The sequence below is a fragment of the Marmota marmota genome, unplaced genomic scaffold, assembly GCF_001458135.2.
Source record: "Marmota marmota marmota unplaced genomic scaffold, marMar, whole genome shotgun sequence".
NCBI lineage: Eukaryota > Metazoa > Chordata > Mammalia > Rodentia > Sciuridae > Marmota > Marmota marmota.
The window spans coordinates 467,123-479,926 of NW_026000020.1; the positions used below are offsets into that span (position 1 = coordinate 467,123).

Genomic DNA, 12,804 nt, shown 5'->3' on the forward strand with positions numbered 1-12,804 from the left:
TGCATGAAATGGAAAAGGAGGTCAGAGAAGTGGATATGGAGGATTACCTCATCACTATAAAAAATGTATGTATATTTTCTGGCAAAATCTGGAAATTTACATATCAAGTGATAACACTGGGCTTTGTGGGAGTTGGGATTTGGAAGAATTTTATTAATTTTTTTAAAAGTTTAGTCAGATGCAATGGTGCACACCTGTAATCCCAGCAGCTCAGGAGGCTGAGGCAGGAGGATCACAAGTTCAAAGCCAGCCTCAGCAACTTAGTGAGGCCCTAAGCAACTTAGTGAGACCCTGTCTCAAAATAAAATATAAAAAAGGGCTGGGGATGTGATTTAGTGGTTAAGCACCCCCGGGATCAATCCCTGGTATGAGAAAAACCAAAGTTTATATGTCCAAATTTTATGTCACTTAGTATGAAGTGACAATGGTTTTCTGTACATTCACATTAATATAAAATTACAGGGTTAAGTTGTTGAAGTCTGTTTACAAAGCAAGCTGGAGTTGGTAGTGAGTCCATGCCTTCCTGCGTCCACATGTGCCATCTTTGTGGGTGATGCTGGGAGCTGATGGGAAGGGCCAGGGGTGAGGCTGCAGCATTAGCGAGAGGGCTGGCATTCGTGTGGTCAGGCCCAGGTGGCGGTGCACAGTGGCAAGACAGTCAGGTGGGCAGCAGGAGGAACAGATACACAGGATAACTGACCCAAACCAGTCCCATGACACCTTCCTTAACATGTCTCCTTCTCCAGAACAGCCAAACTAGTACTCCACATGCAGAGCATGACTGCCAGGATTGTGGGGGCTGCTCAGTGGCCTGCAAGCCAGCCAGGTGCAGCTGACCCCAGCAGGAATTGCAGGGTCAAAATGATTCTGATTAGAAACTGACTGTAAAGGGCATAGCATAGGGATCCCAAATGACCAGCACCCTGCTGCCCCTCTTGCATGCTATAGAGTACTGGCCTAATTCACTTCCACATCCCAAATGAACAACTTCTCCTGGGATATTTATGACTGTCACAGTAGCATATTATATGAGAGAGAAGTCCAGTTTGAGATCAACTTTGATACCAGATGTCAGGGTCCTTACCTTCCAACTCTGACCACATTCCACAGAGCTACCTAGGTCCCTGTCACGGGCCAGCTTCCTCTTTACTGCAATGGCCTCTCTGATTCTGCTTAGATTTTCAATGGCTTCATTTTACATGATTCTCGGCATTTAGGGCAAAAGTGAGGAAGTCAGGCAATGATTAAAAATAAGAAAAGAGGAGGGGCTTTGATTGCTTTGGAATAAACACACTGGGGGATGCTGCCCTGGGACAGACATCCATCTGGGCTCTGAGATCAGCTGGTGGAAATCTCTTTAATTTCAAAGCCAAGTCCAGCCCTGTTCACCACAGAGCTGTGCCCATCTGCCCTTTTGCAGGAAAGAACATTGACTAATAAAGTAGGTCTGCATCATATTATTTGTGAAAGACTCCAAAAGGGTCACGTATCAGGATTCCACTTGGGGGTCAACCCATAAATTTTGGAGAGCTGGCCAACCAGGCAGGTGGCTTGATTCTCAGATTCACTGATTGCACAGAACAATAATTCAGCAATCCCTTTAGGTCTAATGTCTAAAAATACAGGTCAAGAGCATTTAACAGGAGCCCAGAATCAACTGGGAGGGACCCTGCAGCATCAGCTGGCAGGGTCATGGGTCAGTGAGGATGCCTTCATCAGATGGAGTTCACCATAGTGCCAGCAATAAAAAGAAAATGTGCTCAGGAGCCTGCTAATGCTGCATGGCGTCCTCCAATACAACAGAGCTCCGCATAGGTGGCTCAGGGGCCAGAACTTGACATGACCGTGCCATGCTCTGAAGCCAGGGAAGACCCTAGCTCCTACACCTCTTTCTCTCCCCGAGGAAGAAGCTGCCCAGCCGAGTGGACATGCACGCCTTGGAGCCGCTGGTCAGTAAGAACTGGGCTATCCTTTGTGACAGTGACGTGCTCAAAGAAATCACAGCCTCCCCACTTACTGGCATCAGCTTCTAGCTGCCTTGCTGCGGTTCCCCGATTCTGAATCGTCAGGTTGTTACCAACACTAGAGGCCCCTTGCTACAGTTCAATGGGCCCCTAAGTAGTTGCAGGGAACCAGGCCATATTATTTGCTGTTGGGATTAATAAGAGAGAAAAATGTGTGTGTGGCGGGGGGTTGTGGGTTGGCAGGCGGCATAGGGGCTCACAGCTACTTTCTTCCATATTGGCACAGGCGAAGACCCTGAGAAGAAACATCTCCTCATTTTAATTTTTAATATGAGTCCAGAAAACACTGTCATCACCCCGAGGAGTAGTGAACGAGCATGTTTTATTCATCACTCGCTACCATTCCATTACGCACAGTGTAAATCAGACCCTTATGAACTTGCCTCCCAAAGAAAACTTTAGAATAAAACATTTATGGCCTGGTTCCTCTGCTTAGTTCTACAAAGAATGGTGAGCAGCTTGTGTAGCCAGAGGGCCAGGGGGCAGGGCAGAGGCCCAGGAGCCCAACCGAACAAGAGAACTGCCCGGGGGAGGAGAATGGCTGGCCTTTTGCCCACATAACTTCTGCCATTCACTCACCACCTGAGGTGGAGGCTAAATTTACCTCCACGACTGTTGGCCACCCTCTCTGCCCCCGCCCCAGGCACTCTAGGTTTGCTTCTGAATTATTATTATATGCTGGAGCAGCCCAGCTGCTGACTGGATGGTCTGGCTCCGAGACCAACAAACTCAATCACATATCTGGCCCAGAGTCCCTGCCCCCGCTTCCGTTTTTGTGAATGAAGTTTTATTGGCAGCCAGACACATCTACCCATTTACATGGCCTCCAGCTGTTTTGACCTTGCAAGAGCAGAGATCTAGAGTTGTGACAAAGCCCACATTACTCCCCAAATCTAAAATATTTACCATCTGGTCCTATACCACAAAATATTTGCCAACCTCTGCTGCAAGAGTCTATCACGAGAGCATGAAACACCAGATTCTGCTGCCAACTTACCGGAAAATATTTTGGACCAACAAACCACAGCTGTGGCCAATAGCTTCACAAGTCACCCCATGACATCATTAAGGAAGATAAACCAAAGAAGGAGGAGACTTGAGAGACTGAGGCAGGATCACAAGTTTGAGGGGAAACCCTCGGCAACAAACGGAGCCTCTCCTGTACTGGGAGAGGATGCAGAAGGAATGGACTGAATTCAACTCTAATTCAGTGTGAACCACACTATCCACCTACTTCTCTGTGGTCTGCATGCTGGAGAAACATGCTCTGCTCAGAGCAGCTCGTAGGCTGGTCTTGTGGATCGGCAATACCAGGATGACAGAGGGAACACCGTGGCTCACGCAGCCTGGGCATGAGAGTTCAGGGGGTGCATGGGGTCAGGGAAAGCAGCTGGGACTCCTGCTCCCCCACCCACTACACCCTGCCTCCAGATGCTGCCACAAGATGGGGAGACAGGTGGTCCAAAGCTCAGCACGGAAGCAATCAGAGTAAACTCTGGGAAGACAGAGAAGAGAAGGGTGAGCCAGTGATGTGGGGAAGGTTCTTAAATTCCTCATCCTCCAAGAACCACGTGCACCTTTGTACCTGAGCCCCGAGATCTGGACAACCCTGGAGGAAGCCAACCTCGGTGACACTTGGTGTCTCTTCTGACTTGGTTTCTTCCCATTTTCTGTGTGCTGATCTATGGTCCTGCCTACCTTCCACCCTCTGTGGCACAGATTCTGTTCTCATCTCCAAGGGGACTGGGTGTCCCTAAGAGGGTAGGGATCCATGACAATCACCTCCCTGTATCTGTCTGCCACCGGGTGCAGGGAAGGAACCAAGGCAGCCAGGAAGTCAGCAGGCATTCCTGGGCCAGCAGGTGCTCCTGGGTGCTCACCCCTGCCAAGGGGACACCTCCCTTGATGGTGTCCTTCCCTTGTCGGCCAGTGGAGGACCCCAAGGCATAGGCAGAAACCTGCAGATATGGCTCCTATCTCACCAAGCAGGAAAAAAAAAATTAAATGCCATCAGCACCTAATGTTGTGCGTGAAAAGTTTGGAACTCAACAAAAGTAGAATCAGGGGGTTGGGGCTGTGGCTCAGTGGTAGAGCGCTTGCCTAGCATGTGTGAGGCACAGGGTTTGATCCTCAGCACCATAGAAAGAAAGAAAGGAAGGAAGGAAGGAAGGAAGGAAGGAAGGAAGGAAGGAAGGAAGGAAGGAAGGAAGGAAGGAAGGCATTGTGTCCATCGACATGTAAAAATAAAAATTAAGAAAAAAATAGAATCAGGATGCTCAGTCTTGGGCAGCCAAAGCATCCTCTGTCCCCACTTCCAGGCTAAGTCATGCAGGCACAGCTACTTCCAGATTTGTAGGAAAAAAAATCATTTGGGGGTGAAATCTTCACCATGGTATTTCTTGTGTTCACCTGAGCTCACTTGGTAATTTTTTTTCTTTTTGGTTTGGTTTTTCATGCTTCCTTATAAAGCATATAATTAAATTCATAACTTTCTAAAAATGATTTAAAGAAAATAAGCCCTGGTGCTCGGTCATGCCACAGCTCGTGCTGTGCAGGTGGGTGCAGAACCAGCAGGCTGCAAAGCCAGTAAGCAACTGAGACAAAACAGCCTCCGAACGCCAGGCCTGGGGCAGCCAAGCTTGTCATTTTCTTCGGCTCTTTCCCAAGCACTTCCTCCCACTCGGAGCACCCTGTCCACCCATCCCATGGCAGAGATAAGACCCAGACAGCAAGGGGAGCTGCACCTGCAGAAAATGGCAGGTTGGCGATGCATTTTAAAGATGCCCAGGAGCTTCCAAGCAGAGCTCTCCTAATTTATTTCTCAGACACGGAGACACTCGAGAAATGTTCTTTTGATGTTCTCCCAGCTGAATTCCAAACACCTCCCCTTCCACCAATTTAAAAGGGCATTTCCCCCATCTCAAGGGGTTGCTTTCATGGGATTGATCTGTGGGCCATCAGGCCCTCAGCAGCTGAGAGGTGGGCGAGGCTGAGTGAAGGAGTCTGCACCTTGGCTGCGCAGGAGTGGGCCTTTGTCAGCCCACATGCTGGGGCTTATTGGGGACCCTTACCTATGCAGGTTGTCAGTCCTGCAGAACCAGCGCATACCACATGGACAGTCCAAGGACAGCCATCAGATCAGCACCGGCCTGGACTGTTCACAAGTGTCACCTCATCCCTCAGGTACGTCATTTTCTGCAAACAGCTTTGCCTAACCTCTGTGTTCGGCGTAAAGATTTAGAGATAGAGATGGGACCCTGGGAAGCAGTGTTCTGGCCTCTGGTAACCAGGACTTGGGTTCTCCTCCTTGAAGCTTCATTAGACTCTGCATTGCCACACCCTTCAAGGGGGGCAGGCGCGTGAGACTGGCTTTGCCTAGTGAAACGTGAGCAGAAGTGAGAGTCGTGGGGACCACTGCACTGTTGCCACCTTTCGGCCCTGCCCAGTCCCTGGAGACATCCTGCATCAGGGGTCAGCAACTTTTTCCTACAAAGAGTCCCATAATAAATACCTTGTGGGTCATACCATCTCTGTCACGGCTACTCAGAACCTCTGCAGTGGCCTAAAAACAGCTATAGATGTTAGGCAAAGGGGTGGGCGTGTCTGCATCCTGAAGGAACTTTGATTTATTGAAACAGGCAGTAGGCCACTTGGCCTGTGGGCATTTGGCAGTGTCCTGGTATGAGGACACTATAGAGCTAGGCCCTGAGCTGCCTGTGATTCACCCAAGTGTGAATAGGAAATGAGCCTGTTGCTTTATGTCTCCAAGAGTGAGAGAATGTTTGTTACATGGCATCACCAGCTAATGCTGACTGATGCAGAGTGCTCCATTGTGAACTGGGTCCATTGAGGTTCCTTCACTAGTTTGGTGACTACTTGTTTGATTTCTGATTTGGTTTATGAGGAGATTCCTCTAAAATGTAAGTACAGTCATGCGGTGCATACTGATGTTTTGGTCCATGATGTACTGCATATAGGATGATGGTCACATAAAATGATAAAGGATCTAAAAACATTCCTGACATTTAGAGATATCATAACCACAGGCATTCCCCATGTGTCTGTGGGGACACTGGTATAAACACACCTACTAGGCTGCCAATGGTATAAAAGCAGAGCACATACACGTGTGTGTACAGAACATAATACCTGTTAATGATAGTAAATGACTGGTTTATGTATTTCCTTCTCTGTGGCACTGGTAATTGTGTGTTCACATTTTGTATATGTATCTTTATCGTTATTTTAGAGTGTACTCCTTCTTCTTAAAAGAAAAAGAAAAAAAGACTGTAAAACAGCATGCTGTGCTACACCGGCAGCAACCTCAGGCCTCTTGTGTTTACTGTGTCTCCTGATCACATCGAGAAGCCCTACTGAGTGAGCGACCCACCCTCTAGGTTTCTGTAAGTACTCTTTCTGTTTGCAGTATGACAAAAATCAACTTGCAATGCATTTCTCAGAACATGTCTCCGGCTGTCACATGACTTGCAATCATTTCCCAATTTGATTCAATAACTTTGATAAGCAAATATCTGAATTTGTACTTATGGAGTCAGCCCCAATAGCTACTCTCCCCCTCTCCTTCTCCATGACATCCTTCTTCCCCCAGGGGAAAGTTCCCCCAGGACACGTGATTGCGACTCCATTATTCACAAGGAGATGAGCTGGCCCTCTGACCTCTCCAAACAGCAGGGAGAAAAAAATTCTTTGGGGTATAAATGTGAGCAGGACAGCCATCTGAGGCTCGGCCTGACCCTGTGCCCCTTGGGAGCACTCAGCAAGACACCTCACAGCTGTGCCCTCTCAAGTCCTTGAAGTGATCTGGAGCCTTCAAGGAGCTGGTAGTGATGGGAGCTGTCCTTGTGGGGAAGGCCACGGAGCCCAGCAGGCGTCATGTGATTTTAAATGTAAGACCATTCATGGTACAATGCTGCTGACCCAGGTCAGAGGTCACATGGCCCACCCGAGAAGAAAACCGCTACCGATGGGTCAGGTATGGTACACAGGCAAATGGGACCCAGTTTCTGCCCTGAGGCACCCAGAAACCTAAGGACAGGGACAGCCCTACACACAAATCAGTTTCTGTGGTGGACATGGAGACAGCTAAAGAATCTGTCTGGTTGGTGGAAAGATGACAGGGAGCCACGGAAGGCTGCAGAGAAGAAATGAACATTTCAGAGGGCCACAAAGAGTGAGCAGGAAGTGTGTGTGTGTGTGTGTGTGTGTGTGCGCGTGTAGTGTGTGTGTGAGGTGGGCAGAATAGTCAAGTCAAGGGACAGCGAGAAGAGATGAGGGTTGGTGGGAAGGAGTGACTTGCCCAGGTCTTGGTGAGGGATGGTGGGCCTGGAAGGCAACCTGGGACTGAGTGTCAAGGGCTTCCAAGATCACCTGGGCAGCTCCAAAGATCCACTTTCCTGCAGGGAGATTCAGGAGGGAAGGCCAGGCAAAGAGACTGAGCTTGGGAAGAGGCAGGGTCTTGGCTGAGGTCACTGGAGACGATATATCATCCTCAGCCCCACACACACTCCTTTAACCACCACCCTCCAGAGCCTCCAGGGTCCAGCACAGCATCTACCCAGAGAAGGAATACAGGAGAAGAGAGAAATGACTTAAATACATGAGGCTCTGAAGCCCTAAAAGTTCTCTCTGGAACCTCAGGCTGGTGATTCACTCCGACTTCCTAAGCATCAAGCAAAGTTGCTGCGGCCATCATTCGACATGCACACACACCAGGGAGGGGTGCCTTGTGTCTCCTCATCTCACATCAGACCACACTGGGGGAGGCACAGCGGCTGTGTCACTTTAGAGACAAGACAACTGCGGCTCCAGAAGATGAGGTCAGGTGCTTTGCCAGGGTGGCAGGTACTGGAAATATTGGCTCTTAACGACCAGCTGATAGGTTCAGAGACGCTCAGCAACTCTCCCAGGGGACACAGCCAGAGAGGAGCCTGAGCTCCAGTCCAGGGCCCTGCTCCGCACTGTACTGAGTCAGGTTTTTGCCTCAAGGAGAGCGAGAAGGGGAGAGAAGAGTGACCTTATGGAGCACTGCTCCCTGCAGACATCCTCTGCAACCTCCTGCAAGGTCTCTCTGCCCCGAGTCAGCCCTGGGCACTTGAGAGGAGAGGATACGAAGGGTTAAGGGACATCCTGGCTTGTCCCGGCCACTCCTGACAGCCCGAGTGGGCCAGGAAGGCAGGGAGGCTGGCCAGAAGCTCAGCACTCAGTCGACCCGCAGGCACTGGGCCTCAGCTTCCTCATCTCTAAGAGGGAAGGATTAAACCTACTGGTTCACTGCGTGGCAAGGTGAGCCACCAGGGCACATGGGGGGAGCTGAGAGTGATGAGAAGCCAAGACAGAGGGTGTGAGATCAGGGAAGGAGTTATCAGGCCGTGTGGCTAGAGGAACAAACCGCAGACCTGACCCTGGCCAGTCATTCTAGGGAGACCAGCAGCTGGACAGCTGTGCACCCTCAGGCTTCACAGTACTCAGAGCACTTGCCCGAGAAGCAGGGACACGGGGAATGGCCTCTAGTCTCCTCTGTAGAATCCACAGGCCCCGCTCTTCCTTTCCATTGTCAGGTAACACAAAAGAGAGAGAGCAAGTGAAACACGTCAGGTGCACTGAAGAGCTGAGTGAAGACTCAGCCAGCTGGGACCCTTGCCCTGATCTCTGCCCACCCACCCAGACTGGGCATCAGCTACCACGGAGGCTCCATGAAGGTGTGGATCTGGTCTGCATTTAACTCACCTTCGGTCACAGGAATTTAGAATCAAGCCAATTAAAGGGCACCACAGCTGGTGCCTGTTTGGGCTGCTCTTTCTGATGTACGTCTGTCTGCACACACAGCTTCCTCCAACAGCACCACGTCCTACGAGGTACGTGCCCTGGTAGAGCCCATTTTGCCCATGGGCCTCTGCTGAAGCCAGCCTCACCACGAAGGAGACTTAGCATGGGGCCCAGTGAGTGGTCCCTTTTCCACTCCCGGCTGGCCAGGCTTCTGGGGCAGATGGCATGCTGTGTACACCTTCCTACAGAACCCAGCACAGTGTTCAATAAGAGCTCAGTATCCATGTGACAACAGCTGCACCCCCCGTTTTAGTCAGCTATTTCGCTGCTGTGACTAAAGGATCTGACCAGAACAATTGTAGAGGAGGAAGAGTTTATTTAAGGGCCCACAGTTTCAGAAGTCGGTCCATAGAAGGCTGGCTCCATTCCTCGGAGCTTGAGGTGAGGCTGAATATCCTGGTGGCAGAGTGTGGTGGAGGGAAGCAGCCCATAGCATGATCAGAAGGAGAGAGAGAAGTCTCCCCTTTCCAGATAAAAATATATAACCCGAAGCCACGCCCCCAACCCCCACTCCTCCAGCTGCACCCCACCACTTCAGTTACCAGTCACTTAATCCCTATCAGGGGATTAATTCATTGGTTGGATTAAGGCTCTTGTCACCCACTCATTTCTTCTCTGAATCTTCTTGCATTGTCTCTCATGTGAGCTTTGGGGGACACCATATCTAAACCATAACGCCCCTCTCTCTCAAAAAAAAAAAACACTGGGACACTTGACACAATATCCTACAAACCCTGTGATCCTCCTGGCTCAAGAGGAGCTGGGTGGGCAGGTTGAAGACTGCACATGCCTGTGGGTCAGCGTGGGTTCCAGATGAGCACCCTCACTGACCTCGCATGCCTGTCACCCCACCCCCTGGCCCGCAGGGGCCAAGGATTCATCAATCAGTCAAGATGTTCTGTGTCACAGCCTGAATGGACAGAGTGGGTCTCAAGGGGCCCATGAGGGGCAGGGCCTGCTGCTGTGACCCTCAGCATCACCCTGTGCCTGTGGGCCTGGAGGAGCCTGGGGCAGCAAGCCCTCCTTCTCTCCCTACCCTGGCCCATGCCCATGATGCCGGTGCTGCCCCACAGGAGGCCTCTGCTTGTGGGAGAACACAAACAATGATACTGATTTCTTCAGGCCACTGATGGCTAAGCCCAAGTCTCATCCACTAACCACAGAATACTAGCTGGGGCTCCTCTCAAAGGGCACATCCAGCATGGTGGGGAGAAAAAAAAATCTACTGTGGCCGCAGTGGGACCTGGGTCTGGTTGGCCTTGGCCACTTTGGATGAGTCCTCAGGCCAAGGGACTTCCTGATCAGAGTCATGGGACCAGGAAAGTGACAGGAACCAGGAAGACAGCACAGAGCAGAGGGCAGATCCGGAGAGTTCGGTGTCTGGGCACAGCCAGACCATGGAAGGACCCTTCAGCCTCAGGAGGAGTTCACCCTCGGCCACACCTGTGGGGGTGCCCTTTTCCGTTCTCAATAGCTCCACTAAATTAGGACAGGGAGACAGGCTGTGACGACTTTGTTGGATCTCTCATCCTTTAGAGTGACCTAAATGACAGTCCACAGCCTGCTCATGACCTTCAGTAAAAGTCAAACTGCTGAAGAAAGGATCCTGGGATCCCAGACCCAGAAAAATCAGCTGGTTCAGATCCCTATGGAGTAAGACGGTGCACAAGTTGAAAAAAAAAAATTTCCTTCCTTTCCCATGGGTGCTCTACAGCAGACACCAGACTACAAGCCCTGGGAAAGGGGCCCTCTGCTGTATTAACACAGAGGCCTCGGCAACAGGGGGGGCCAAGTGCAAGTGAGGATGAGAGGCCAGAGAGAAAAGGGGATCCTGCACCTATCTGTGCTGAGACCACGACTCTGGGGTCTAAGGAAAAGTGCCAGTAAAGATGCTCCCATCCCACAGAGACTTGGCAGCAGCTCCACTAAAGTCTGTCAAAAAGCCCTGCTGGGCTCCTTCTTCAGAATTCCCAGGGAGCACTGAGGGGCTGATCCTTAGACCCCTCACCCATGAGCTGTAGGGCTGTGGGCTGGCGCTGCCTGGAGGCTCCAGGACCACCTTTGGATCAGGAACAAGACTCCTCTCTCCTGACTCTCTCCCTTCCCTCCTCCCTTTTATTGATAGGGGTCCCCAACTGCAGTGGGGGTGAGAAAAGTGAGGAAGGCGAGAAAAGAGCTCCCCAGGTGGTGCACAGGACAGCGATCCTGCGCCCCACTCCCCTCCGTGAGTACTTCTGTCAGCCCCGCTGCTGCAACTGCCATCTGAACTGAGTGTGTCATAGAACACAGGTTTCAATTGTCTATGTCATCAGCAGCTGCCCAGGTTACCAGGGAGAGACCAGCGCTCTGGACCAGAACTGTCGCAGCTTAATGGTCGTGGTGGCTAACAAGGAGTGCGAACTCCATCTAGTCTTAGTACCGCCGTGACAATACCACCCACGCCTTGCTGGGGCCTCTTACTCAGCATCTCCAGGTCATTGGAGCCCAAACCAAGCAAGACCCTGCTGGAAACCACTGATTTCTGCCTTTACCCTCTGGGTATGCATGCTCCAAGGAGCAGGGCAGTGTTGACCACTGAGCCTCTGCGCCCCTTACAGAACAGCTTTAAGAGTTTAGCCGAGGTCAGAGGGCAGGGTTAGGGTCCAGATCAGATTGCACCTACCCCCTTATAGAAAATGTACCCGTACCAGCTCTTCATCACTGTGAACAAACTACCTGAAAAGAACAACTTAGAGAGGGAAATGCTTATTTTGGCCCATGGTTTCAGAGGTTCTGTCCATGGTTGTCCAACTTCATTGCTTTTGGCCCAAGATGAAGCAGAACATCGTGGCAGAAGGGGAAGGAAGAGGGGTGCTGCTCTGCTCACAGTGGCCAGGAAGGAAAGAGAAAGGGGAAGGGGTCCCAGAGAAGATGAACCCTTCCAGAGGACACCCCCAGTGACCCACCTCCTCCAACCATGCCCCACCTGCCTACAGCTACAACCCATTAAGTCCATTCAAGATAAGATGGAGTGGTTAGGTTGCAGTCTCACAATCCAATCATTTCACCTCCAATCAGCCTTGCATTAATCCAGAAGCTTTTGAGGGACACCTCATATCCAAACCATAATAGCACCAACAAACCCTAAGGATTATTTCCTGGGGAACACAGAGTCCAAGGTGTAGATGCTGGGAGTTTCCCAGCAGTGGGAAGCTGTGAGGGCTAAGAAGCAGGCAAGCAGTGGCCAGTGAACCTCCAGACACAATGGCACATTCCAGACCCCGGCCCCAACCTTGAGTGAGAACCAGCATTTTTGTGTGAATGCTAGGGAAATTGTACCCCCCTCTACGTAGTTGTGTGTGTGTGTGTGCAGCATGAGTGCATTTGTGTGTTTGTGCAAGTATGTGTATATGCATATCTTGTCGCCAGTGGATATGTGGAGCTGTGCTGTACACAGGTGTGTGTATACATGGTGTTTGTATGAGTGTCTGTGTGTGTGCCATGTGTGTAAGTGGCACATTCAGATTAATGTGGCACATCTGAACCAAACTGCAATTCTGCAGAAGCTCAAGTATTTAATTTTTTTAAAAAGACAATTCTCTGTGTAAAGTTAACGGAGTTAACTGTAATCTTGAAAAAGATGGTCCTTCCCTAGCCAGTTGCTTACTGGTGTTTTCTGTAGTTTGGGACATAAATTGACAACTTGTTCCGAGACATGTCCAGGGCAATCAGGGGGGGGCACTGATGGAAACATGGAGAGAGGCTTGCAGACGGACCTCAAGGTGAGAAGATGCAGAACAGGGAGAAATGGGCACTCCCACGTTCAACCTGTACAAAGGTACGGTACATGGTCATGGAGAAGGCTGGATTTGTAGGGAGGAGACCACACCCCAGTGGGCACATCTGCCTGTTCCCCGGTCTCTCATGTGAAAGGGTGACAGTACAGCAGTGTGGC

The 12,804-nt window shown here is 50.7% G+C and overlaps 1 protein-coding gene across 1 annotated transcript in view; it reads right to left on the reverse strand.

Annotated features, from left to right (window-relative positions):
• Window positions 1-12,804, reverse strand: part of Sh3rf3 (SH3 domain containing ring finger 3) — a 338,666-nt gene that overhangs the window by 80,892 nt on the left and 244,970 nt on the right. The window lies entirely within an intron of this gene.